General features: G+C 44.7%; 1 protein-coding gene across 3 annotated transcripts in view; it reads right to left on the minus strand.

Moving 5' to 3' along the window:
* Window positions 1-26,902, minus strand: part of PCBP3 (poly(rC) binding protein 3) — a 245,684-nt gene extending 218,782 nt beyond the window's left edge. For all 3 annotated transcript variants that reach the window (XM_041734744.1, XM_041734742.1, XM_041734745.1), the window contains exon 1: window positions 26,671-26,902. The gene's annotated coding sequence lies outside the window, so the exon portion shown is untranslated. The remainder of the gene's footprint in view (window positions 1-26,670) is intronic.
* Between the last annotated feature and the right edge of the window lie 465 nt (window positions 26,903-27,367).

A 27,367-nucleotide genomic window follows, 5' to 3' on the forward strand; every position in this document is an offset into this window, starting at 1 on the left:
TATGCAGCTAATCAGAATTCCCTACTCCCCACTTCCCTTCCAAGTAGCTTTACTGTTCTTTCCGCTAAGAGCCCTGGAAGCACCCCGGGCTCCCACCCAGGGAGAGGTGCTGAGACAGAGCAGGGATGAGCACCCGGCACCCCTCAGCCCCGACACATGGGCCCCATGTCCCCACATGTCCACAGGGGCGACTGCTTGCATACACAGCTCACCCAGCCACAGGGACCTCCCTGGTGCCTAGACATAGGCCTCTCTGCCTCTGTTTCTCCACTGGCACCCGGTAACTGTGGGTGAGCCAACAAAGCGCTGCTCCCCGACACCAGGCCACAAAGGTACATTTCTGTCCAGAGGATCTGACCTGCCCTCCTTACCACCCTTTTCCTCTGGCACAGGGGTCCTTCGGCCCAGCTGCCCTGTCCCCTCTGTCTTTTATCTTCTTAGCCAGATCTCAGCCAAGATCTGGTCTTACCAACCTTCTCTCCCTCAGAAATTCCTAGAAACATGAACAAGCAGAAAAGCAAACAAATATATTCTGGGTAATCTGAAAAACTATCTACACTGCCTCTGACCTCCCTCTTCACCTGGCACAGAGGTCCAGATCGCCTGATAAGATCAGTGCTTAACAAATGTTGCTGACTCACAGAACACTCCAGGTTAAAGCTCTCATTACAGAGCAGATCTGCGTTGAAAAGCAGATTTGCCTTGAAAATCCAATTCTGACATCAACTTCTAAAATTATTTACAAAAAAGTAAAATGATAATAAAATAAAATTATTTACGACATTAAAGTTGAAATGAATCCTTCAGACAATTTCCTTCCAAAGTCAGTCTTTCTGTTGTTGAGTCTACTTTCCTATTAACTTTCACCTAAAAACAAACAACTTACAAACAAAAAGCCAAAAATAAAAAAATAAAAAACAAAAAATAACTCAGTCTTCTCCCTTATTCAGTGTTTGGGGACAGCTAAATATCAACATTCTGAGTTCTCACCAAACCTCCTGCATCTCTGCTCAAGCGCCACAATATCCTACGACACTAACTAGCCATTCTCAAACTTTTTGGCTTCAGGATCCCTTCACTTTCCTCATATCATTTTTTAAGTAGGTTCTATCTGTTGCTACTTATAGTACATGAAATTAACACAGAGATATTTCAAAATTATTTATTCAGTAATTCATTTACAATGAATAATAAACCCATTACATAATGACAAAAATAACATTTTTTTTATAAAAATAACTATATTTTCCAAAACAAAAATAAATCCGTGAGAAGAATCTGGATCCCTTTAACGTCAACATTAACAGAGGGCAGCTGGATCTTCCTCCCTGGTTCCGCAGTCAGTCTGCCAAGGGACATTGCTCTGGTCGGTGTATGTGAAGGCAACGTCTCCCGGCGCGGACGCGGGCTGGCAACGGGAGCAGCGCTTCGCAGGGACCAGGCCACGTGGACGGGCTCCTCGACAGAACGTCGGAACCTGACAGGTGGTCACTTCCTAGACTGGCCGCAGCGTGAGACCTGAAACCCCGTCGATAAGCTTTTAGGGTCGTATCACATTGGGGACAGATGTGCTTTACCAGGTCGAGTCGTGTTAGCACCGCGTTTCAGTCGTTTGGAGGACGCGGCCCGAGTGAGATCTCCCCACGTGGGCACATGTCACGTAGAAGGTAAAGAAGGAGCCGTCGGCCGGTGTCCAGCGCTGAGCTCGCTCGCGCCTGAGCACCGGGGTCGGGGGCAGGGTCGGGTCACCACGGCAGGCCCAAGCTTTCCAAAACTCTAACTTTTGACTGAAAACCCACACGTAATCAGTGGCAACAAATGCAAGCAGTCACCTCCTCTGAAGCGACAGGCGCGCGGCCCGTGTCCCCGGGTGTGCCGGTCGCCGGGCCTCGGCCACCGCGCGGGTCTCAGCCTCTCCTGAGGTAGGGCCGCCCCGACCGCCGGGGCCGCACGCGCACGTCCCACTGGGTCTCTCAGAATTCAAAAGAGAAAGAAGAAACCTCAAGATCTAATAAACTAATTCTCCGTGCTTCATCGAGGACATCGGGTGACGGCTCTTCACACGTGGCCGGCCGCGAGGAGGACACGGCGGCCGCAGCGCCCCGTGCCAGGTGTCAGCTGCTCACGTGGCAACAGGCTGAGGGACGAGACGACGGCTCGGGCCCTGGCGAAACAGCTGCGACCCCGCGAGCCCCTCCGAGGGGCCGGGCCGGGCCGGGCGCTGCCTCCGGGCCTGGGGCGACAGGGGCCCTGCGGCCTCCGCTGCCAGCTCGCGGCCGGGGACGCTGGCACCACGGCAGGCCCGCAGCCCGCCCGGCCCGGCCGCCTCCCGGCGAGGAGGAGCCGAGCCCCGGGCCGGGCGCCCGGAGGAGGACACTTGGGCGACAGGTGCCGCGCGCGGTGCCCAGGAGCGGGGGCCCTGGGATCCACCTGCCGGGAAGCCGAGGCTGCCAGGTGCGGGCCGCGGGAAGACGCGCCGAGCATCACACGCCCGGGCCCACGCGGGGGCCGCTGCCCCACCCCCCAAGGCGGCGTCCACGCGGCCCCCGTGGGTAACACGTGCTTCTGAAGACCGTTAAACCCTCCAGATTCCTTTTTTTTTTTTTTAAAGATCAGTGTTTATTTTTTTATTATTATTTATGTAGTCATACAGAGAGAGAGAGAGGCAGAGACTCAGGAGGAGGGAGACGCAGGCTCCATGCACCGGGAGCCCGACGTGGGATTCGATCCCGGGTCTCCAGGATCGCGCCCTGGGCCAAAGGCAGGCGCCAAACCGCTGCGCCACCCAGGGATCCCCCCTCCAGATTCCTAAGGAGACCTCAGAAGTACGGCTGTCTCAAGATTAACGACTTTTTAATGAGCAAAACGATCTACTTCATTGTTATCTGTGCAATTAATGATAATAAAGTCTAGAAAATGCAGCAACAATTTAATCCGAAGGAGTTTCGAAAGGCACCGGGAAGAAACACAGTTCTATTAGAAAATCTACTTTTTTAAAGTCTCTTATGTTCAAATTCCATGAAAACTCAAACAACCAGTCTGAGAACACTAAGTACAATTGACCCTTTCTTGAATAACACGGGTTTGAATTGCGCAGGTTCACTTCTACACGATTTTTTCCCATAAATACGGTACAATACTATGAATGTATTTTCCTTATGATTTTCTTTTTTTTTAAGATTTTATTTATTTATTCATGAGAGACACAGACAGAGAGAGAGAGAGAGAGGCAGAGACACAGGCAGAGGGAGACGCAGGCTCCATGCAGGGAGCCCGACGTGGGACTCGATCCCGGGCCTCCAGGATCCCGCCCTGGGACAAAGGCAGGCGCCAAACCACTGAGCCACCCAGGGATCCCCATGATTTTCTTAATAACATTCTCTTTTCTCCACATTCCTTTCCTGTAAGAGTTCATTATACAATACATATAACACACATAATGTGTGTCAATCGACTGCCATGTTATGGGTCAGGCTTTCAGTCAGCAGTGAGCTATTAGCAGTTAAGTTTTGGGGACGCAAAAGTCATACACCGCTGGGTATAACCGATTTTTAACCGCTGGGGAGGGCATCCAGCACCCCTAACCCCCACGCTGTTCAGGGTCAACCGTATCATAGATGATTAACTATGTCGTACTATGGATAACTATAGACTACGCTCTCTACGAAATGCTGCCCCTTTGGACTTTTCCTTAATCACTTAAGGATAATTATGAAGAGCTCAGAATTCTCTGGAAAAACACCCAACTCAGTAAAAATCACACAGCAACATGCTCACTGACCCTCTTCTCCCTGCAATGCTTTAAGTTTTCAAGGTTGCCTTGGGCACGTTATATTAGGAGCACTTGGCCTCAAAGGATGAACTTAGTGTGCTACATAAATTATTAATCCCACCAAAGTACTTCAGGATGAAATAATAATGCCTTATCCACCCAGAGAGTTTTACTATTAAATGTGTTTGCGTGTCAATCATCTCATTTCACTTCCACAATGGCCCCAAGAGAAATACAGGCCAGGTCCTCACATCTCTCTTCTTTCAAAGCAAAAACAACACTCAGAGCAGGGAAGGGCTCCAGGCCCTGACTACCACAGGGCATAGAGGGGTGCCCTTGTGAGTCTCCCATATCATTGTAACCTGGATTCAAAATCATTTCTCCGTTGATTTTATTTACCTTATTTATATCCCACTTTATTCCCAAAAAATTGAAGTCTTGTTTTTCCTTTTTGTAAGAAATCAGAAAAGTCTTGATTTTCTAATGTGAATACAGTTAAGTGCAAGAAAGAGGGACTATCACACTATGCCCTTGTGATGACGTCAGCCTGGGAAGCTGCCAAAAGTATACAGCTTCATTTCAAGTGGCCAAGAAACAGAGAAACAGAAAAGGGGTCAAATAATTCCTGAAGGAAGGGTTTAGATCAGAAATCTTCCTCTTTTAAATTCTCTATCATTAAACACATATTTCAACAGAAATGAATTAAGACCGAAATGGGTTCTCTAAAGAGGGGTGATGCCATAATAAAAGCCATTGTCAGGCAGCCGGTAATGAGGGAGCCCTATTTCATGCGTTGCAAAGGGCTTCCTATGATCATCTGAAAGTAGATCATACTTCAGAGAGAAGAAAAAAGAGGGTGCCAGCAGCTGGAGTGACTGTTACCCACTTTATGGATAACATAATGTCATAACGTCACATCAGAGAAAGAGATGACCTTAGGCAAAAACTGGCCAACTTGAGAGACACTGGAAAGCATCTAGAAGACAGTCCCAAAACATGGGGTCACCTAGTGGGAAAAGCCACCCTTTCTGGCCCCAAGTGTATGATATAAGGTGGAAAGTGTTCTGAAAAGCAAAGGCCCACAAAGACTCCTCAATTAGGAGAGGGCTCAGCTGTACACACAGATCAGATGACAGGGCTTCTCTCCGACCCACAGCCATGCCTTCAAGGTAATCCCAAATAGAAAGGGAGACACAGGTACGAGAAAGCAAACATATGAAGTAGGCTGGAGGATCAAGACTAGGACAGAACTCCTGATGTAGTTACTAGCACATGGAACCCCCAGAAGCACAAATTAGAATTGGGGGCGGGGGGGGGGGATTGTATTCCCAAAGAAAAATGAGCCTAAAATACAGTCATTGACTGTCAAATCCCAGGTCTCCAAACTTCCACAAGCAGAAAGCAAGCTATGATATCTGTGCAACCCCCAACTCTCAAGTTAGATATGTCAAGGCCCCAGGCAGATGTGTCCATGGAGGACAAAGCACAAGGACAAGCCTCCCAGGGGTAGGGCAAGGAGTCTCGGAAGACAACAGCCAGAAGTTCCTCCTGCCACACTCTCAGAGCAGAAGTGAGTGAATCAGACACGGGCCGCAGTGGGACCAGGATGGATCATCATCACAGCAGAACACAAAGTATGAACCTTGTCTAAGCCACAAACACCAAGCATGGTCCTCTCCTGGCTAATGTGAGTGACATCTGCTTCTTTACCAAACATAGCATTAGCCTCATCCTAGCCCAACCTCCCTACAGATAAGATTCACTGAGATACTCATAAAATGGTCCCACTTACTGACAATACCCCCTTTCTTGGGCCTTCCCTCAAACCACTCAACCAAATCCCAAATTCTATAACAGGTTCTTTGCAGCACTTTCCTACCTCAATGCCCCATGGTTCCCCATGGTTTGTAGCCCGAACCTGCTCTATCGTAGGTGCCAGGTGAGTTCCTGGTGGCCTTTGATGGGCAGGCACTGGCATACACTTTCTTTTTTTTTTTTTTTTTAAGATTTTATTTATTTATTTGAGATAGAGAGTGAGAGAGAAAGCAGAAGCTGCAGGAAGGAACAGAGGGAGAAGGGAGATGCAGACTCCCCACTGAGCAGGGAGCCCAAGACACAGCTCAATGCCAGGACCCTGAAATCACAACGTGAACTGAAGGCAGATGTTCAACTGACTGAACCACCCAGGTGCCACATGACAGACACTTTCATAATACCTACCCACAGGGTGTCACTCTTGCTCTGGACTAAGGACTGATGTCTATCTTCCACCCCCTCCCTTTCAAAATGGAAGGTTGTTTTAATTGCACTTGTCCCAGCTCAGCTCTACTACTGTACAGTCTAAGTAGAAGATAAGCTGTATGTTAGTTCAGTCGCCAAACCTCATGAGTCACATCTGGACTTGACTGCCTCCCTGGGAGAGTGTGTTATGATTACAAATGTAGGATGTGCACGGGTATTTCACGGCCACAGGGAAAACTGAGATGAAAATGAGTATCCACCAGACTTGCAGCTGCCCACTAGGGACTATACTTGCCAACCTCGCACGTGCATTTAGGTGGGGACATGTGACCAGATCTCACCAGTGGAATGTATGAAGTTATGATACATGTCATGTCCAGGCCAACACGGGTAAGAAGTATGTGTGCCTCCTCCACGCTGTGGAGCAGCTGGACAAAAGGAAGTTCAGTCCCTAGAGGATGCTACCAACCTAACAGATGGCAGGACCAGAGCCATATGAAGCCAGAACCAAATCATCATGCAGAGGAAAGTGGATCACTGATGAAGAATATCCACAGTACAGTGTTAATTTAAAGAGAAGTAAATTTTCTGGGCAAAGTTCCAACATTTGGGAGATGCTGAAATTACCCTAAATAATCCAGAAATTGGGGGCTACAGGCACAGAGCAAAAGCATAACTGGACTCTTTGAAACCAGCCCTCAACTTGTGTTGGAGCCACAAAGGTCTAAACCCTAATGGTGAGAAATCCTGAAAACCAAACCAGACCTCCCAAGAACCACAGCCTGGTCTGCTCATCTGGTTGGCCTTAGGCCTATACCGGAATTAAGATGGTTCCTTTAAGACTAAAGAACTCTAGAGGTAACAAGTTAAAAGCTCTTCAAAAATGATAGGTCTCAAACTATTCCTCAAAATAATTCTGCAAATACAACGTCTAGCACACGCAAAGAAGTAAGACACCACAAGTAAGAAACAGAAGAAATCACAGAAGAAGAAAAAAAAAAACTCCCAAAAATAAACAGATCCAAAAGACTTGAGAAGTTAGAATTACCTAATATAGACTATCAAAAGAACTACACCTGCAATAGCACAAAAACAACAACCCCTTTAAAAATGGGCAAAAGATCTGAATAGACATTTCTCTAAAGAAGATATACCAATGGACGATAAGTACATACAGAGATGGTCGACATTACTAATCATAAGAGAAATGCTAATCCAAACGGTAATGAAATATCACTTCATTCCATTAGGATGGTTAGTTTGAAACAATTAGAAATTAGCAACTGCTAATGAGCATGTACTACTGGTGGGAAAGTAAAATGGTGCTGCTACTGTAGCCAACATCATGGTGGTTCCTCAAAAAACTGAACACAGAATCACCATTTCATGCAGCAATGCCACTTCTAGGTATATCCCAAAAGATTTAAAAACAGGGTCTTGAAGAGATATTTGTATACTCATATTTACAGAAGCATTATTTAAAATGGCTAAAACATGGAAGCAACCCAAATGTCCACTGACAGATGAATGAATGAGAAAACTGTGGTATACACACATAAACGAAATATTTTTCAGCCTTAAAGAAGGAAGAGACTCTAACACATGCTATGACATATATGAACCTTGATGACATTATACTAAGTGAAATAAGCCAGTCACAAAAAAAGACAAATATTATATGATTTCATTTATATGAGATACTCAGTCAAAACCACAGGGAAGGAAAATAGAATGGTGGGTGCCAAGGGCTGGCGGAAGAAGAGAATGGGGAGTTAGTGTTTAATGGATACAGAATTTCAGTTTTGGGGATCCCTGGGTGGTGCAGCGGTTTGGCGCCTGCCTTTGGCCCAGGGCACGATCCTGGAGACCCGGGATCGAATCCCACGTCGGGCTCCCGGTGCACGGAGCCTGCTTCTCCCTCTGCCTGTGTCTCTGCCTCTCTCTCTCTCTCTGTATGACTATCATAAATAAATAATAAAAAAAAATTTTTTTTAAAAAGAATTTCAGTTTTACAAGAAGAAAAGAGCTACAGAGACAAATGGTGGTGATGGCTGTACAACATTATGAATATATATAATACCACTACCACTAAACTATACAGTTAAAAATGGTTAAAATGGTAAATTTTGTTACGTGTATTTTACCACAATTTAAAAAATGGGGGAAAAAAACAAATAAGCAGAAATACTACACTTACTATGGCCAAAAATATAAATGAGAAATAAGCAGCTATAGTTTAAACTAACATAGTTTAAATTTGTTTTAAAAGAAATCTAGAACTAAAAAGTTAAAAAAAAAAATCCTGACTGGGTTTTTAAGCAGATTAGGTGCTACTGAAGACAGAACTGATGAACTGGAAATTAGGTCAGAAGAAAGTACTCAACTAAAGCATGGAGAGATCAAAATCTGTGAAACACAAGAGACAAGGCATGAGAATTTATCATGAGAAATCTAACTAATTAAACTCCATTTAAAAAAAAAAGAGATTCTATTTATTCATTAGAAACAGAGAGAAAGAGGGATCCCTGGGTGGCACAGCGGTTTGGCGCCTGCCTTTGGCCCAGGGCGCGATCCTGGAGACCCGGGATCGAATCCCACGTCGGGCTCCCGGTGCATGGAGCCTGCTTCTCCCTCTGCCTGTGTTTCTGCCTCTTTCTCTCTCTCTCTCTCTCTCTCTCTCTCTGTGTGACTATCATAAATAAATAAAAAATTATTAAAAAAAAAAAAAGAAACAGAGAGAAAGAGAGAGAAAGGAAGAGAGAGAGGCAGAGACACAGGCAGAGGGAGAAGCAGGCTCCATGCAGGGAGCCCGACGTGGGACTCGATCCCGGGGCTCCAGCAGCACACCCCAGGCCGAAGGTGGCGCTAAACCGCGGAGCCACCCAGGCTGCCCAGCAGGAAAGAGAAAAGATGAGGCAGAAACAACTATCTGAAGATAATGATGGTGAATTTTCTAGACTTATGAAAGCTCTCATACCTCAGATACAAGAAGCCAACATACTATATAGGTAGAGATATGTGGGAACTCAGTGAAACTACAGAAACCTAAGGGCAGTAAGAAAATCCTATAAAAGCAATAGGAAATGCACAAATTACCTGCAGAGGCACAGCAGTTACAATGACTACTGACATCTGAACAGAAAAAAACAAAAGCCAGGCACCGTGGAAAGGCAACTCCAACATACTGAAAGAAAATAATGCCAACATGAAATTCAATATACAGGCGAAGAGTCTTTTAAGAATAAAGGTGAGAGAGTGATGTCAGTGAAAATAGCAAAGTAAGGACCTCCAAAAATCCCCTCTTCGAGAAGAAATGTGTGGGAAATATCAGGAAGGGAGACAGAACATAAGGACTCCTAACTCTGGGAAACGAACTAGGGGTGGTGGAAGGGGAGGAGGGCGGGGGGTGGGGGGGAATGGGTGACGGGCACTGAGGGGGGCACTTGACGGGATGAGCACTGGGTGTTATTCTGTATGTTGGTAAATTGAACACCAATAAAAAATAAATTTATTATTAAAAAAAAAACAAAAACAAAAATCCCCTCTTGCAGTAAAAAAAATAGTAAAAATTATCAGACTCAACTTTGTCAGAAATGTAAGAATTTAATCAAAGGCTTACAGCAGACTGGGGAGGATCTGTAAGAGGAAAATGTTTGAATCTCCGTAAGAACAGCACATTTGTAGTGTTTTACTTTCCCTATTCTCACTGCCCACCCCCCCCCATGTCCCCTCAGTTCTACAGCTGTCTTAAAAACTAATAGTTTGTAATAATAGTGGAAAACCAGCAGGCTGGCAGTCACAGAAAGGGACAGAACAGGATTACAACTCCCTCAAAGCCTTACCCCCAGAGAACTGTTAGTATTTGACATGGCTAATAAGTTCCACTTGCATGGAACTTTATTTGTCTTTATTTGACCTGAATCAGGGTAAGATCCGTGTGAAAGGCACCTTCCCAAAGGTGTTTGTTAAAACAATTAGAGTCCATTGTTTCCTTCTGTAACTACCTGAGACAGGAGACAACAGGTGGGACAAGTAACACATTAACCCAAACCTTAATGGGAAAAGCTGGGAAATAAGACATCGGTAGGGGACTAGCAGAACTCCCAACATATTCTGTAAACGTAGGTGTAAGACATGTACACGCAGGGCTGTGCACATACTCAAGGTTGTGTGAACGCTCAGGAAAAGACCCGAGACAGCTGTGAGCACTCACACTGCGCTGACTTGGAGGCTCTGGACAAGCAGGAAGGAAGGACTCAGGCAGGGCTGTGAATGCCTGATCGAATGTTGAAGCATCCCCCAACATACACCCACAGCGCCTCGGGAAGTCTCACGGATTTTCTGATTCCCGGCATTTAAGGAAATCTCTGCCCAATCAGGAGCTGATCACAAATGAGTGAATACAGAATTCGCAGTCTCCGTTCAAGAGAGTCACTGAACGAAACAACAGAAACTACTACAGCAAGCAGAAGCACCAAAAAATCTCAGAGGAGAAAGGAGAGTCAAATTTCCAGAGCTGCTACATGTATGATTTAAAATATTTTGTTTCTGGGGATCCCTGGGTGGCGCAGCGGTTTGGCGCCTGCCTTTGGCCCAGGGCACGATCCTGGAGTCCCGGGATCGAGTCCCGCGTCGGGCTCCCGGCATGGAGCCTGCTTCTCCCTCTGCCTGTGTCTCTGCCTCTCTCTCACTCTATCATAAATAAATAAATCTTTTTAAAAAATAATAAAAAATAAATAAATAAATATTTTGTTTCTGATCAGTCATTGTGAGACATACAAGACACAGAGACAGAGAGAGACAGAGAGAAAGAGAGAGGCAATAAGGCCCATACACAGGTAAAAAGAGACCAACAGAAACTGCCCCTGAGGAAACCCCAGTGTTGGACTTACACGAGAAAGACTACGTATAACCTATTTTAAATATCTTCAAAGAACTAAAGGAAACCACATCTAAAAGATTAAAGGCAAGTATGACAAAGGTGCCTCATCAAGTAGAGACTACTGATAAAGAGAATATAAAAAGGAGCTAAATAAAAATTCTGGAGCTAAAAAAGTACAGTAACCGAAATGACAAATTCACCGGAAATATTCAGCAGCATATCTGAGCAGTCAGGAACAAACTGGAGAACTTGAAGATAGGTCAACTGAAATCTTCTAGTCTAAGGAACAGAAAGTAAAAAGTAGGAAGAAAAATGAACAGAGCAGGTATTGAGCCCAATCTCTCTCCCCTATTATACAACCCACTATATAAACTGAACAAAATCTTCCTTACGAGAGAAAGAACAGAGCCTCAGAGACCTGTGGGACACCATCAAGCTACCAACATGTGTATAATGAAAGTTTCAGAAGGAGAAAAGAGAGAAAAGAAGGTATGTTTGAAGAGATAATAGCTAAAAACTTCCCAGATTTGGGGGAGGAAAAACCCGACTTTTATATTTCAAAGAAACTCCATGAACTCCAAGGATCAACTCCAAGGCATACGTCGACACATCATAATCAAGCCGCTGGAACACACAGACGAAGAGGAAATCCTGCAAGCAGTGAGAAGCAATTTATCATCTGAAAGCGATCCTCAGTCAAAGCAACGGCTGATCTCTCATCTCAAGAAGCCGCGGCTACTAGAAGGTCGTGGGATGACATATCCAAAATCATAAAAGACAAAGACTGACAAACAAGGATGCTACAGGTAGCAGGATTGCCCTTCAAAGGGAAAGGAGAAATTAAGACATCTTTAGATAACAAAAACTGACAAAATAAGTTTCTAGAAAACCTGCCCTACAAGAAATACTAAATGGACTCCAGGCTAACATGACAGGATGCTAGACAGTACCTCAAATCCAGGTGAAGAAATAAAGAGCACCAGTAAAGGTGGTTACAGAAGTAAACAGAAAAGACAGCATAAATGTAATGTTCGTTAAGTCTTTCTCCTGACACAAAACAAATAAACATGGATTATAGAGAAATATTATGAACAATTATTTGCTATCAAATTAGATAACCTCGGTGAAATGGACAAATTCCTAGAAAGACACAGACTATCAAAACTGACTCAAAAAGAAAGAAAATAAAAAAAAAAAAAAAGAAAGAAAATCTGAATAGACCTAAACAAGCAAAGCCATTGAGTTAGTAATTGGAAACTTCCCATAAGGAAAAACGCAGGACCAGATGGCTTCACTAGTGAGTTCTACCAAACATTTAAGAAGAATTAACCCCAATCCCTCACAGACTCTTCCAAAAAAATACTAAGAACACTTCTCAATTCATTATATAAAGGCCAATATTACCCTGATATCAAAACCAAAAATATCACGAGAGAGAAAAAAAACAAAAAACATAGGCCAGTCAGTATGCCTTAGGAATACAAATGCCTTCTTTGGAAAAACATCTATTTATGTCTTCTGCCCACTTTTCAATTGGATCATTCAATTTTGGGGTGTTGAGTTTTAGAAGTTCTTCACATATTTTGGATACTAACCCTTTATCGGATATATCATTTGCAGTATCTTCTCCCGATCGATAGGATGCTTTTTAGTTTTGCTGATTGTTTCCTTTGCTGTGCAGAAGCTTTTTACTTTGCTACAGTCCCAATAGTTTACTTTTGCTTTTGTTTCCCTTGCCTAAGTTGCTATAGCTGATGTAAGAGACATTACTGCTTGCACGTTTTTCCAGGATTTTTACGGTTTCGGGTCTCACATTTAGATCTTTAACCCATTTTGAATTTATTTTTGTGTTTAGTATAAGAAAGTGGTCCAGTTTCATCCTTTTGCCTGTTGCTGTCCAATTTTCCCAACACTACTTGTTGAAGAGACTTTTTCCCATTGGATATTCTTTCCCGCTTTGTCAAAGGCTAATTGACTATATAATTGTGGGTTCGTTTCTGGGTTTTCTATTCTGTTCCACTGATCTATTTTCATATTCAGTAGCATACTGTTCTGATGACTACAGCTTTGTAGTATAACTTGGAAGTCTGGAATTGTGATGCCTCCAGTTTTGCTTTTCTTTTTCAAAATTGCTTTGGCTATTTAGGGTCTTCTGTGGTTCTGTAGAAATGTTAGGATTGTTTGTTCCAGCTCTGTGAAAAATGCTGCTGGTATTTTCATAGGGATTGCATTAAATGTGTAAACTGCTTTGGGTAAAGAAGACCTGCAGATGGTCAACAGACATATGAAAAGATGCTCAACATCACTCATCATCAGGGAATGCAAATCAAAACCACAGTAAGATATCACCTTATGGGGGCACCTGGGTGGCTCAGCGGTTGAGCATCTGCCTTTGGCTGAGGTCATGATCCCAGGTCCTACGATTGAGTCCCACATCGGGCTCCCTGCATGGAGCCTGCTTCTCCCCCTGCCTGTGTCTCTGCCTCTCTCTCTGTGTCTCTCATGAATAAATAAATAAAATCTTTAAAAACAGAGAGAAAGAGACATCACCTCACACCTGTCAGAATGGCTAAAATCAACAACACAAGAAACAACAGGTGTTGGAGAGGATGTGGAGAAAAGAGAACCCTATTACACTGTTGTTGAGAATGCAAATGTGCAGCCACTCTGGAAAACAGATGGAGGTTCCTTAAAAAGTTAAAAATAGAGCTACCCTACGATCCAGCAACTGCACTACTGGGTATTTATCTAAAGAATAAAGAAAAAATAATTCATAGGGATACATGCACCCTAATGTTTACAGCAGCATTATCTACAATAAACAAATTATGGAAACAGCTCAAGTGGCCCTTGACTGATGATGCATAAAGAAGATGTGGTACATATACAATGGAATATTACTTAGCCACAAAAAGGAATGAAACCTTGCCATTTGCAATGACACAGATGGAGCTAAAGAATATAATACTAAGGGAAATAAGTCAGAGAAAAACAAATACCATATGATTTCACTCATATGGAATTTAAGAAACAAAACAGGGGCAGCCCGGGTGGCTCAGCGGTTTGGTGCCGCCTTTGGCCCGGGCCCTGATCCTGGAGACCCGGGATCGAGTCCCATGTCGGGCTCCCTGCATGGGGCCTGCTTCTCCCTCTGCCTGTGTCTCTGCCTCCCTCTCTCTCTGTGTCTCTCATGAATAAATAAATAAAATATTAAAAAAAAAAAAAGAAACAAAACAAATGAGCAAAGGGATAAAAAGAGGGGGGGGGCAAACCAAGAAACAGACTCTTTTTTTTTTTTTTAATTTTATTTATTTATGATAGTCACAGAGAGAGAAAGAGAGAGAGGCAGAGACACAGGCAGAGGGAGAAGCAGGCTCCATGCACCGGGAGCCCGACGTGGGATTCGATCCCGGGTCTCCAGAATCATGCCCTGGGCCAAAGGCAGGCGCCAAACCGCTGCGCCACCCAGGGATCCCAAGAAACAGACTCTTAACTGTAAAGAACAAACTGTTAGTGACCAGACAGAGCTGGGGGGTGATTCAAAAAGTTATTATTGGTGCCTGCCTTCAGCCCAGGGCGTGATCCTGGAGTCCCAGGATCGAGTCCCGCATCAGGCTCCCTGCATGGAGCCTGCTTCTCCCTCTGCCTGTGTCTCTGCTTCTCCACCGCCCCCTCCCCCCGTCTGTCTGTGTCTTTCATGAATAAATAAAATCTTTTAAAGAAAAAAAGCTTATACATGACTGTTTATAGCACATTAGTCATAATAGCCAAAAAAGTGGAAACGACCCAAATGTCTACCTACTGATCAATGGGGAACTAAAATGTGATATATCCATACAATGTGATACCATTCAGCCATAAAAATGAATGAAGTACTGATACACAATAGAACATGGATGAACCCTGAAAATATTATACTAAGTAAAAGAAGCCAGACATGAAAGGCCACATATTTATGATTCCATTCATATGAAATGTCCCTAATAGGCAAATCCTTAGAGACAGAAAGTAGATTAATGGTTGCCAGGGACTGGACAGGGAAGAATGAGGAGTTACTGTTAATAGGCATGAGATTCTTTTCTAAGGTGATGAAAACGTTCTGGACTTATGTAGTGATGATGGTTCCACAACCTTGTAAATATACCAAAACCCAATGAATCAGAAACTTTAAAAGGGTGAATTTTACGGCATGTAAATTATATCCCCGCCAAACAAACAAAAAAAATTTTTAAGTACACTTAAAGAATTTTTAAAATAAAAGTGAAATCAAAATACTTTAGAAAGAAAAAAGACAGGGAGTGTCTACTGCCAGCTGATCCACAATAAGGAATTTCTAAAGGAGGCTCGCTGTTGAGGCAGAAGGGAAACGACCCCAGAATGAAGGTCAGAAATGTCAGAGAGCAGTGAAAAGCAAAAAATGGATAAAGCTGTGAATAAATCTAAATGAACACTGATGATACATTAAATAACAACACTGTTAATATTTCATTGAGTTTAAAAAGAGCTTATAAAATTAAAATACATGATAATAGGCACATGGAGTTCAAGCGCTCTATGATACTATGATCTCTGCATGGTCCAGAAGGCAGGTATAACTGCATTATCTGGATAAGTTAATAACACATTATCTAATTTACATGGTAACCATGAAAAGAAAGAAAAATAAAATGTAACCCCAACACAGTGAAGAGAGCAGAAAAATAGAATGATTTTTAAAAATCGCAATACTGTTTTAATATAACAGGGAAAAATAAACAGAACATGTGGGACAAGAGAAATAATAAGAGTATTGACTTAAACTCAAGTAGATTACTAATTATATTCAACATTCAACATAAATGAGTTGAATGTTCTAGTTAGACAAAAATTATCAGACTGGACGAAAAACAATATAATTGATTATTATGCAAGATACCTACCTAAAGTTTAAGAATACAGTAAGGCTGAAAGTAAAATGATAAAAAACAAAGATATCATGCAAATATGAGCCTAAAGCAATCCGTTATGGCTATTTTCACATTGGCATATGATACCATAAAGGTAAAGATTCATTACTAGAGATAAAGAGAACCAATGTTAATAACTACAGTCTCAGTTCTTCAGGAAGACATAACAATTTTATATCTGCATGCCCCTAGTAGCATGGTCTCAAACTATATAAATAAAAATTGACAGAACTTCAAAGAGAAATAAGACAAATCCATAATCATAATGAAATTGGGTAATTACCTTAGTAATGGATATAACCACCAGGCAAAAAAATAGTAAAAATACAGAAGATGTGAGTAATATGTTATAAGCTAGCTGAGTAGAATGTATGAAACATTGAACCTAATTCTTTTCAAGCACATCGGAATGTGTGAGAAAACTTAAAGAGTCCATATTCTGGGCCATAAGGCACATCAGCAAATTTTAAAGAATTAAAACCATAAAGAGCAAGATTTGGGGGCAATGCAATTGTGCTGGAGAAGAATAAGAAAATGTACATATGTTTGGAAGTTTTTAAATATTCTTCTAAATGACCTATAAATTTTAAAAAATCATGATGGAAATTAGAAATGTCTAGTGAGTAAGACTCACTGCCCTAGTTCGCTTGGGCTGCTGTACCAAAATACCATAGAGTGAGGGTCTTAAACAATGGACACTTATTTCTCACAGTTTCAGAGGCTGGGAAGTCTGAGATCAGAACGCCAGGATTGGAGAGCTCTGGTCAGGGGCTTCTTCCTGGCTTGGGGATAGCTGCCTTCCTGCTGTATCCTCACACGGCAAGGAGAGAGAGAAAGGGAGCAAGTTCTCTGGTCTCTTCTAATAAGGTACTAATCTCATCAAACTCATGACCTCATCTAAACCTAATTTTCTCCCCAAAGCTCCATCTCCAATACGATCATACGGGGGTTTAGGGCTTCAACATATGAATCTGAGAGGGGCACGATTCAGTGTATAGTATATACTAAACAATAAGAAAAATACCTCAAATCAAATTCTGTAAGATGCAGATGAAGCATTATTTATAAGGAGATGTATAACCGTACACACATATATTTAGTAGGGGGGGAAAGCTGCAAATTAATAAACCAAGTACTGGGCAGCCCGGGTGGCTCAGTGGTTTAGCACTGCCTTCGGCCCAGGGCCTGATCCTGGAGACCCGGGATGGAGTCCCACATCGGGCTCCCTGCATGGAGCCTGCTTCTCCCTCTGCCTGTGTCTCTGCCTCTCTCTCTCTCTCTCTCTGTCTCTCATGAATAAATAAATAAAAATCTTTAAAAAAATCAAAAACTAAGTATTCATATCAAATTAGAGAGAAAACAGCTACAGAAAAGGAAAATTATAGGCCAATTTCACTCAAAGACATGGGTGCAAAAATCCCAAGCAAAACATTAGTCACCGAAATCTAATCAATGTACTCTAAGAATAAGCTAGTATGTACAAGTTATGTTTATACACTGGTCACCTATGGGTGACAGAATGAAGTATTTTTATTTTGCTTTTGATACTAATCTTTATTTTAGAAATTTTCTAAATAAACACTCATTTTCTGAATCAGGAAAAATATTTTTAAATTAATAATTTTCTGCTGACCTCTCTCTTATACTTATGAAGTCAACTAGTTCATAAATAGCAAGAAGAAAAGAGCAAGAGGTAGCTCAAAAAAGCCATTTCATCTGACTAATCACAAGGCTACAAGACCTTACGTGTCTCAGTGTCTCTATTTGGTTGAGAACAAAGAAAGGGTGGATCGAGTAGAAATGGATTTACAAAGATAGGGATGTGATAAGAGCAACTCGTAGGCTTTTTGCCCAGGCACTAAGGGAGCGATCTCATACACAAATGTGTCTATAAATAGAATCCATACTGCACTTTAATGAATAATTTAAAAGCACTTTCCAAACAGGTTAAGAAAACAGGAACCTAAATGCTCAAAAATCAATAGTTCTGTCCTATCCCAACCTGGTGAGTTACACAAACAGATGTTTGAGCTTTATATCATTTTTTAGAAACACTGGAAGCTGGGGTAGGGGTGGGGGGTGGCGACTGGGTGGCTCAGTCAGTTAAATGCCTGACTCCTGCTTTTGGCTCAGGTAATGATCTTAGGGTTGTGAGATCGAGCCCCAGGTTAGGCTCCATGCTGAGCACTAAGTCTGCTTGAGATTCTCTCCCTCTCCCTCTTTCCCTCCCCTGGCTTGCACTTCTCTCTCTCTAAAATAGAGTAAATAAATAAAATCTTAAAAAAAAAAAAAGAAAAAAGCAACATTGGAAGCTGGATGGTTAAGTATCAAAAGGTTTCAAAACATCTACAAATTCTTTTTTTTTTAAGATTTTATTTATTTATTCAGAAGAGACAGAGAGAGAGGCAGAGACACAGGCAGAGGGAGAAGCAGGCTCCACGCAGGGAGCCCAACGTGGGACTCGATCCGGGGTCCCCAGGACCACGTCCTGGGCTGAAGGCGACGCCAAACTGCTGAGCTAGCCAGGTTGCCGAACATCTACAAATTCTGACCTAATAATTCTCCCTTTAGAAACTTATCCTTCATATGTAATCAGTGATACACACAAATGATTTTGGTATAGGTTATCGATTATTGATCAAAGTATTATTTATGATGATAAAAATTTCAAGCAGCATAAATGTCCAGCTATAAGCAAAGTGGTTCAATCACTTGGGATACCCACTACAATAGAATACAGCCATTTAAGCCATTTAAAATCATAGTTTAAAAGAATATGATATGACACAGGAAATTCTAACTATGTGGTACTAAGAAAGAAAACTGTTCATAAAACATTATATAACGAATCCCAACCTAGGATATGCACATTATACCATATGTAAAGGTAGAAAAACATATTGGTAGAAAAACACACACATTCTTGTGTCGTAAGATTATGAATGTTTGTTTTGTTCTTTATACTTCCTACTTGCTTCAACTTTTCTACACAAAACATTTGTATCACGTTAAAATAGGGGGGAAAAAAGGATGCCTGAGTGGCTCAGCGGTTGATTGTCTGCCTCTGGCTCAGGATGTGATCCTGCCAGAGTTCTGGGATCAAGCCCCACATCAGTCTCTAAGCAGCAAGCCTGCTTCTCCCTCTGCCTATGTCTCTGCCTCTCTGTGTGTATCTCTCATGAATAAATAAATAAATAAAATCTTAAAAAAAAAAAAAAAGGAAAAAAGTTTTAAAAAATAATTTAAAAACTGACTACCTTAACTAGATTCAAATACCCTTCATCAAACCAAATCTACTTCTAGTTAAAGTAAGTGGGAGATCGGTAAAGAGCTGATACATTCGTTTTCTATAGCTGCATAACAAACCATCACACACTGAGCGACTTAAAATTTATATTTATTATCTCACTGTTTTTAGGAGTCAAGAGTCTGAGCAGGCTTAACTAGGTTCCCTGCCTAGGGTCTCATAAAGCTGCATGGTGTTGGCCAGGCTATGTTCTCATTAGAAGACTTAACTGGGGAAGAATTCACTTCCCAGGTCACTTTGGTTATTTTATGGTAGAGGCTGTTTCCTTGCTGTAGGACTGAGGGCCCCTGCTCCTTACTGATTGTCCCCGAAGGCCCCGCTCAGCTTCTAGAGGTTACCTGAAGTTCCTGCCATGTGGGCTTCCCCAACATAGCAGCCTACTCAAGCCGGCAAAGAAAGTCTCTAAATGACTTTCTAGCAAAATGAAATTTTATATAATGTAACATAATCAGGGAAGTGACATCCCATTACTTTTACCATATTGTGGTAGAATAAAGTCCTATCACAACAGGAAAGTATTATACAAAAGCATGAACCGTGAAGATCATGGTGGGACCATCTTCCTACAGTTTGTGCACCGTATCTCGCCTCCCAGGCCACAGCCCTGGCAAAGGAGGGAAACAAGTGCTTGGATCTGAACCCTCTTCTGATCAACTGACTACCCATGAACAAAACCGAACCCTGGTCTCTACACAGCTGGGGCAGAATGGCGATGTAAGAAATGAAGGGAGAGGGATCCCTGGGTGGTGCAGCGGTTTGGCGCCTGCCTTTGGCCCAGGGCGCGATCCTGGAGACCCCGGATCAAATCCCACGTCGGGCTCCCGGTGCATGGAGCCTGCTTCTCCCTCTGCCTGTGTCTTTGGCTCTGTCTCTCCTTCTATCTCTCAAGAATAAATAAATAAAAAATCTTTAAAAAAAAAAAGAAATGAAGGGAGAGTTCACCATTGGTCCAAGTTAACATGGAGAATTTAAGCAGGGTGCTGGGAACTGTGCCAGCCTTGAAGGATAGTTAAGACTTAGATCACTGCAAAGGAATAAGAAAGGGAGGCTTTTCCTCTACCATAAAGAGACGTTGAGAGGTAGGAATTCCCAAGGTGGGTTCTGAAGAGAGTACGTAGGATGGTGTGTTCACAACAGATATAAACCAACATGTTAGTTTTACATTCTAGTCGGTCCCCTGATGACCAACACACCTGCAGACCTTGCACTCTTGTAAACCTTCAAACAAGACCTAGAGAGGAACACGGTTTGGATTTTGGCTGTGTAGTACTGACATCAATTAACTCCCATAGTTTGGTACGTGTTACTAATATTTTCCAGTATCCAGTTATCCTGAACTTCTGGGACATGGAAGACTCCACCCCCCTGCTCCATTTAAAGCTAAGTACGGCCAGAAGGACTGCTCCTGGCCAACGAAATGTGAGAAGGATGGATCCGTAACCCTTCTAAAGCGATAACCGCTGGTGCAAGAGTCTCCATGTTCTAAGAGGGTCCAGCCCCAGGATATTTAAGAATCAATTTTGCCAAACTTGAAAGGAACAAAAATCTCTCCCTTTCAGAAACTACTATGGGGAAGATGAAGTGTCTCCATGATACCAAATCTCAATAAGGGCAATACAAGAAAAGATTATTATTGGTCAATACTTTTCATGAAAATATATGCCAAAACCCTAAATGAAACAGTGAGATAATAAATATAAATTTTAAGTCGCCATATTGGATCCAATAATAATGTTTAAAATAATAGGTATGACAAAGTACAGTTTATCCCAAGAAATCGATGGCTTAAAATTAAAAGATTAAAATATTTCATCTCAGTCATAATTTAAAGAAGAAAAAACATAAAATCATCTAAGTAGGTAAAGAAAATCATTTGTCAACATTCAAAATCTATTAATGGTTTTTAAAAATCTTGTATCAGGGACACCTGGGTGGCTCAGCAGTTGAGCGTCCACCTTTAGCTCAGGGTGTGATCCTGCCTGCTTCTCCCTTCTGCCTGTGTCTCTGCCTCTCTCTGTCTCTCATGAATAAATAAATAAATAAAAATTTTTAAAAAGGGATCCCTGGGTGGCTCAGCGGTTTGGCGCCTGCCTTCGGCCCATGGCATAATCCTGGAGACCCAGGATCAAGTCCCACATCTGGCTGCCTGCAGGGAGCCTGCTTCTCCCTCTGCCTGTGTCTCTGCCTCTCTTTCTCTCTCTCTCTCTGTACCTTTCATGAATAAATGAATAAAAATCTTCTTAAAAAAATTTTTAAAACCTATATCAAACTAGGGATCCCTGGGTGGCGCAGTGGTTTGGCGCTTGCCTTTGGCCCAGGGCGCGATCCTGGAGACCCGGGATCGAATCCCACATCAGGCTCCCGGTGCATGGAGCCTGCTTCTCCCTCTGCCTATGTCTCTGCCTCTCTCTCTCTCTCTCTCTCTCTGTTACTATCATAAATAAATTAAAAAAAAAATTAAAAAAAAAAACCTATATCAAACTATTAGCAGAGGAGACCATCCTTAACCTAATAAAAGGAATCTACGAAAAATAATAACAAACTTCATATTTAAGGCTCTAAAAGTATTGCCTTTCAAGTGTAAAACAATATTAGCGCAGCCTTATCAAAATTCCTATGCAACTTTGGTTAGTCTCCAAATGATGGAAATAAGACAAAAAATAAATAAATAAAAGACTTAAAGGTTAGGAAGGAAGAAATGAAATTATCATTATTTACATGAAAAAATCAGAAATTGATCCACACATTTGTAAAATGTTGTGTTTTGAAAGCAGCACTGCATATCATTGGGGTAAGTATGGTATTCAATAAATAGTACTGATACAACTGGTTATGCATTTGGAAAAGTTCTAAAATTATATCTATGCCTCACACCTCACACAAAAATAAGTTCAAAGTAGAATATTAAAAAAGCAAATGTTCAATTTTTTAAAGACGAGGATATCCTATGACCTTGGGGTAACGAATTTCTTAAATAAGACTCAATAACTACAAACCATAAGAAAAAGATTGATAAATCTGTCTTAAAATTAAACATCTGTTCATCAAAACAGCATTTTTAAAAGGATTAAAAAAAAAAACAGGGCACAAACAGAATCCAAAATATACACACAGGATCTCTAAAAAGCTATAAAAAGGACAACCCACGTAACAAATGGACAAACAATATATGAATATAATTTATACACAAGAGGAAACCCAAGTGGCCACTAAAGGGATAAAAAGTCCTCACCCTTACTAATAATCAAGAAAATGCAAATTAAAACAACGAGATATTTCACACTTAGCTAACAACAATTAAAACATCTGAAGATACAAGGGACTAGAGAGGCTGTGAAGAAACAAACCTTTGGAAAATACTTTGACAACAGCTCGGAGGCTAGAACTGGCCATCCTCCGACCCCCCCATCCCACTGAGTGCCCAGCACAGAGGGAAGGTGGGCCAGCTGGAAGCGGCAGTAAGCAAGGGTAGAGACTGAACAAACTGCTAGGAGAAGACTTCAGGTGCGACTTAGGCCAGGTGGGAGCATCAGATGCCAGCCTTGCCAGGAGATGAAACTAAGAATCAGAACCGTGCTCACCTGGGGCAACCTCCCAACAGCAGCTCAATCATTTTGTGTTCTCCTGCCTATCTGACCACACTATTTCCTCTTTAAACTATGCCAGCTAGGCTTTCGGAAATTATTTTTCAGTTCTGGAGGTCAGACATAAGGTCTCACTGGGTAGGGCTGTGTGCTCCCTTCAAGGAAGGGCTCTGCGTGAGAACCCGTTTTCTCACCTTTTCCTGCTTCTGGAGCCCTCCGACACTCCTTGGCTTATAACCCCTTCCATCTACTAAGCCAACAACGGCGGCGGGTACGCTTCCTCATTTCACATCACTCTGACACCAGCTCTTCCACCTCCCTCTTCCATATTTAAGGACCCTTACTTTGGACTTAACTGGGTGATCCAGAATAATCTCCTTGTTTTAAAATCAGCTTTAAAATTAGCAACTGTCATTCCATCCACTACTTAAATTGTCTTTGCCATGTAACATAACATGTTCATAGGTTCCGGAGATTAGGATGTAGACAGCTCTGGGAGGCCATTACTCTGCCTGCCACACCACCCCCAGTCCACTCTCCCCCACACCTCTGAGTTCCAGCGCTTTCACAATACCCTCCACACCTTCACCATCACACACGCTGTTCACCAGCTACACCAGCCTTCTGGTGTTTTTGTAATCAATTTTATACCCATCCAATGCCCAAACAATGACAATTCACCCTTCAGGTCTCAGCCCGAGGCCACCTCCTCTCCTCTATGAAGCTGTCCTGATTCCCAGTCTAAATGAATTACCCCACCTCAACACACCAACCCAACTTTCCGTGAACCCTAACTGCAGCACTGAGTAACCCCCTGGAACCCTCAGTGTACATGTTCCTCCATCAGGCCAAAGTGGGGTCCTTCCATGATAAATACTGTATCTCCTTCCCCCATGGGCTTTCAGAACACAGCACAGGGCCAGGCAAAGGTGGGCCCTCGGAGGGTGTTTCTGAAGCTTGAAGGGGCAGAAAGAAGCTGCCCTGGGTTTTCCTCAATAAAACAGGTTACTCTTTTGCAGAGTAACCCAAGTTAAGTGTGCGGGTGATGAGGCCAAAGAACTAGTTCAGACACTTGGAACAAAAACACCTTAACAATCCACTGCTTAGTTAGACGCACAATTTACTATTATATAGAAGAATCTCTGGGGATCCCTGGGTGGCGCAGCGGTTTGGCGCCTGCCTTTGGCTCAGGGCGCGATCCTGGAGACCCAGGATCGAATCCCACGTCGGGCTTCCGGTGCATGGAGCCTGCTTCTCCCTCTGCCTGTGTCTCTGCCTCTCTCTCTCTCTTCCTGTGTGACTATCATAAATAAATAAATAAAAATTTAAAAAAAAAATGAAGAATCTCTGTACCTGCTATTTCTTATTGCTAGCCTATGGGGCAATTTTAAAGAAGCAGACAAAATTAACCTCAAGAGAATAAAGAATTTATCTAAAATGATTTATAGGAGGGCAGCCCCAGTGGCGCAGCGGTTTAGCACCGCCTGCGGCCCGGGGTTTGATCTTGGGGACCGTGGATTGAGGGTCCATGCGTGGAGCCTGCTTCTCCCTCTGCCTGTGCCTCTGCCTCTCTCTGTGTGTGTCTCTATGAATAAATAAAATCTTTAAAAAAAAAATTAAAAAAATGATTTACAGGCGATGTCCTCAGAATTATGGAAGAGAGAGTAGATGCTGCTCTAACACAGCAGGAACTGGCAACTGCCCAACAGCCCCACCACGTCCACCGAAGGCTCCAGTCCCTCTCTGGGAAGGCTGGAAAGCATCACATGAGCGTGAAGGGTGATACAGCTGGCCTTGTTTAGGGAGAAAACAAACTGCCTCTACGTACAAATACATGCGCATATTACAATAACGGGTACATTTTTAAGAGGGTGTTGTTGGGCAGCCCGGGTGGCTCAGCAGTTTAGCGCCGCCTTCAGCCCAGAGCCTGATCCTGAGGTCCCGGGATCGAGTCCCACGTCAGGCTCCCTGCATGGAGCCTGCTTCTCCCTCTGCCTGTGTCTCTGCCTCTCTCTCTCTCTCTGTGTCTCATGAATAAATAAATAAAATCTTAAAAATAATAATAATAATAATAATAATAATAAAATTAAAAAATAAGAGGGTGTTGTTAAGGAAACCGGATCTCATTTAATTTCACTGATCTGTTACTTGATATCTATCCTCCAGCAAGAAAATGCCCACACGCTCAGAAGGAGACTAAGTAGGAAAGGGATGTTGAGTCGGCACAATTACCCCTTTCGGGGGGGAAAAAGAGAGAGAGAGACAACAACAACACGGCTTGAGTTTTTAAAGAGGTGCTTCCATTCGGGCTCAAAAGAACTTCCCTGCTCAACTGTCCAACTTCTCTTTAATTGTGTAAATTCTGAAAGTGATTTTATTTTATTTTACTTTACTATTTTATTTTATTTTATTATTTTATTATTTTATATTTTATTTTATTTTATTTTATTTTATTATTTACTTATTTATTTATTTCTGAAAGTGATTTTAAAACCTCCTCCGAGACACCCTCTCAGGCTGTAAAGGAAGCCGAAGACCCAGAACCAGAGGGCGTGTGTTCAGCACCATGGACAGTGGACGCTCGCCGGGCCGAGGAGTCCCGGGGGTGGGGGGGCCGAGACCCGGGGCCGCCCCCAAGTCCCCAAGTCATTGTAATGCTCAAGGTGGGGCTGATTCCCAGCACTTTAGCAGGTACCCGTCTTTGTTATGACCCAAAGGACCAGCCCAGCACAGGGATGTACTGTCCCATCCACCGCGATCTGCTTCAGCGCTCACTTTTACCATAAAGCCCTGAGGTTTCTGTGAAAATAGGCATGAATGAAAACAGGAATGACTCTGCCGCGGACACAAGGTAACCAGTCCAGGAGCCGGCTGGGCGGCCACGAATGAAACTGTTGAAACTGAAACGCAACACCCAGCCCTGAATGGCTACATTGTTTCCAGCACCTTAGAACGCAGGATGCTCCCGGCCTCCCTCCAACAACAGGGAGAAACACAACTTCCTTTTAGACGCCAGGAGAAACGAATGCATGGGCTGGAATTTTTTTTCAGAATTACCTAAAAAGTGTCACAACAAGGTCCTGTATTTCCTCCAACCCTGGGCGTTAGCAGAGACCCCTGGAGGGGGGGGGACCTTGAGGTCCCGTCTGGCCGCTGACCGGCACGTAGGGCAGCACCGGCCCCCGAGCCCTAATTCTGAGCACCATGGAAGGACACCTTCCCTTCTCGGACCAGCAAAGCTTTTTCAAAACCCTATAAATACTGAGCATCAGCTAAACTAGGGGGAAAAAAACAAAACAAACCATGAAGCCTAAGTTCTAAAACGCTTGCAGGGAACTTGCGCGGTACAGCGAGGAGCGTGCACGTACGACTGAGACCGGGTCTCACGACCCGCGCGCCCCACCGCACCGGGGGTCAGCAGGTGCACCTGCCCCCGAGGCCCCCCCCAAGTCTGAAATCAGCACAGCTGCCCCCGGCGCCCCCGACCTGAGGGTCAGCAGGTCCCCCCGCTCGTGTGCACCATCCCCCGAGGTGCAGCCTCCTGGGCCAAAACGGGCGTCTCCGGGGCGCCCCGGGGACGATGCAAGTCGGGGCGCCCGGGGGCGCTGGGGGTCGCCGCCCACCGCTGAACGCGGGGTCCTGCGGGGGGGGCGGGGGCCTCCGGGCTCTGAGTCCCGAGGCGCGAGGGCCCCGCTGCTCGGGGCAGGTCACCCGGGGCGCGGCCCCCCGCAGGTGCACCAGCCACACACTCCGGGGCGGGCGGAGCGCACGTGCACCGAGGGGTCGGCCCGCAGCGCCGCGCGGAGCCGGCAGGTGTCCGCCCACCTGCACGCCCCAGCCCACCCCGGCCCCGCCCCGCCCCTGACCCCGCGCGACCCCAGGACCCGGGCCAGAGCCCCCCGCCCCCGCCCCGCCCCGCCCCGCCCGCGGCCACTCACCTGTCCGCGGAGGAGGGCGTGCCCGCGGCTGGCCCGGCCGGAGCCCGGGGTGCGGCCGCGGGGGGAGGCGGGTGACGACGGGGCGACCGAGGCGGCGACGGAGCCCGAGGCCACCGAGTCCGAGACGCCGGAGGCGGCGGCAGCTGCTCCTCGCGCTCCAGCCGAGGCGCTGCGCGCGGCGCGGGCCCGCCCCCTCCGCGCCGCCGACCAATCCCGCGCCTCCCGCCGCCGCCGGCCCCGCCCCCCGCCCAGAGCTGCGCCTCGCGAAAGCGGGCGCGGCGGGCCAATCCCACGCAGGGACGGCGACGGCGGAGGCCAATCGGAGCCCCGGACGCTCTCAGGAACGAGACCAATTAGCGTCACGGGGCGGGGCGGGGCGGTGAGGCGGGACCAATGACGATGGGGGCGTGGCGGAAAGCAGGGCGGGGTCTTGGGCGTGTGGGGCACCGGCCGGGGCGGGGCCAGGCTTGGGGCGGCTCCCGGGGCGAGGCGGGGCCACAGGCGGAGGGGGCGGGGTCTCGGCGGGGCCGGGGCGGGGCAGGGGCGGGCAGGGGCGGGGAGAGGGGTGGGACCACAGGGGGGCCGGGCAAGAGGCGGGCTGGCAGCCGGGGGCGGGGCCTAGGGCGGGCCCCGGCGGCTGATGGAGGCGAGGCAGGGCCCGGGGAAGGGCGGGGCCTGCGCTGCGGGGGCGGGGCAG

Source organism: Vulpes lagopus, chromosome 20 (genome assembly GCF_018345385.1).
Source record: "Vulpes lagopus strain Blue_001 chromosome 20, ASM1834538v1, whole genome shotgun sequence".
Lineage (NCBI taxonomy): Eukaryota > Metazoa > Chordata > Mammalia > Carnivora > Canidae > Vulpes > Vulpes lagopus.